Below are 871 nucleotides of genomic sequence, written 5' to 3' on the forward strand. Positions count from 1 at the left end.
AACGCTAGAAAAAAAAAAGAGAATTCAAAAAAAATAAAAAAATATATATGGAGAGAGAATAATGAGACAAGATAAACATATAAGAGCATTTAACAAGTAATTAAAAAGATGAGGTAGCCTAAGTAAACTTTAATGAAGTTCAATATGATGTAAAATAAAATAGAGGTGTCGGTAAAGGCTTTCTTGAATGTTATTCTTATACTATAATACTATCAGGGTTCAATAATCCCTTCATCGAAGTTTTGATCATTACAGAATGTATTACAGTTGAAAAGTGCATTGTAATAGCACCCAGAGAAAGATTTAATTAAGATTGAAATGGAATCTCAATCTCAATCTCAAGGTGAATTACAGAATTAATGTCCTTTTCATTAAACTAATTACATACGCAGACAGAATTTGTATTTAATTCCCTCTTCGATTCCTTGACAAATTTCTTTGACCTTTTTGTCTTCTTGTATGTTCTTTTACTCATTACTCCCCGACCTTTTCGTTGGATTTTCAAATGAAAGATCATTTTATTTTGTTAAATTGTATTTTTGTCTTTACCTGTGTATTTATGTCATTTGATGCCCGTACCTATATTTTTTATTTAATTAGTTCCGAGCACAAAATTGGCAATACTTAAAAAAAATAAAAAAACAGAATTTATTTTATTTAATATTTATTAATTATTGCGAAGATTTGATTAGTAAATTTATACAATATATATGTAGGTTGTATTGGATAAGTGATGGATGATAAAGTGAATAAGAATATAGCATGCATTATTGTAATATATGATTATTTTGAGGCACTCCCGAGGCAGAGTTGAAGTGTGTGATGGATCACATTGATTGAGGTAATATAATACTATACTACTATTATGCGA

This window comes from Arachis ipaensis, chromosome B03 (assembly GCF_000816755.2).
Source record: "Arachis ipaensis cultivar K30076 chromosome B03, Araip1.1, whole genome shotgun sequence".
Lineage (NCBI taxonomy): Eukaryota > Viridiplantae > Streptophyta > Magnoliopsida > Fabales > Fabaceae > Arachis > Arachis ipaensis.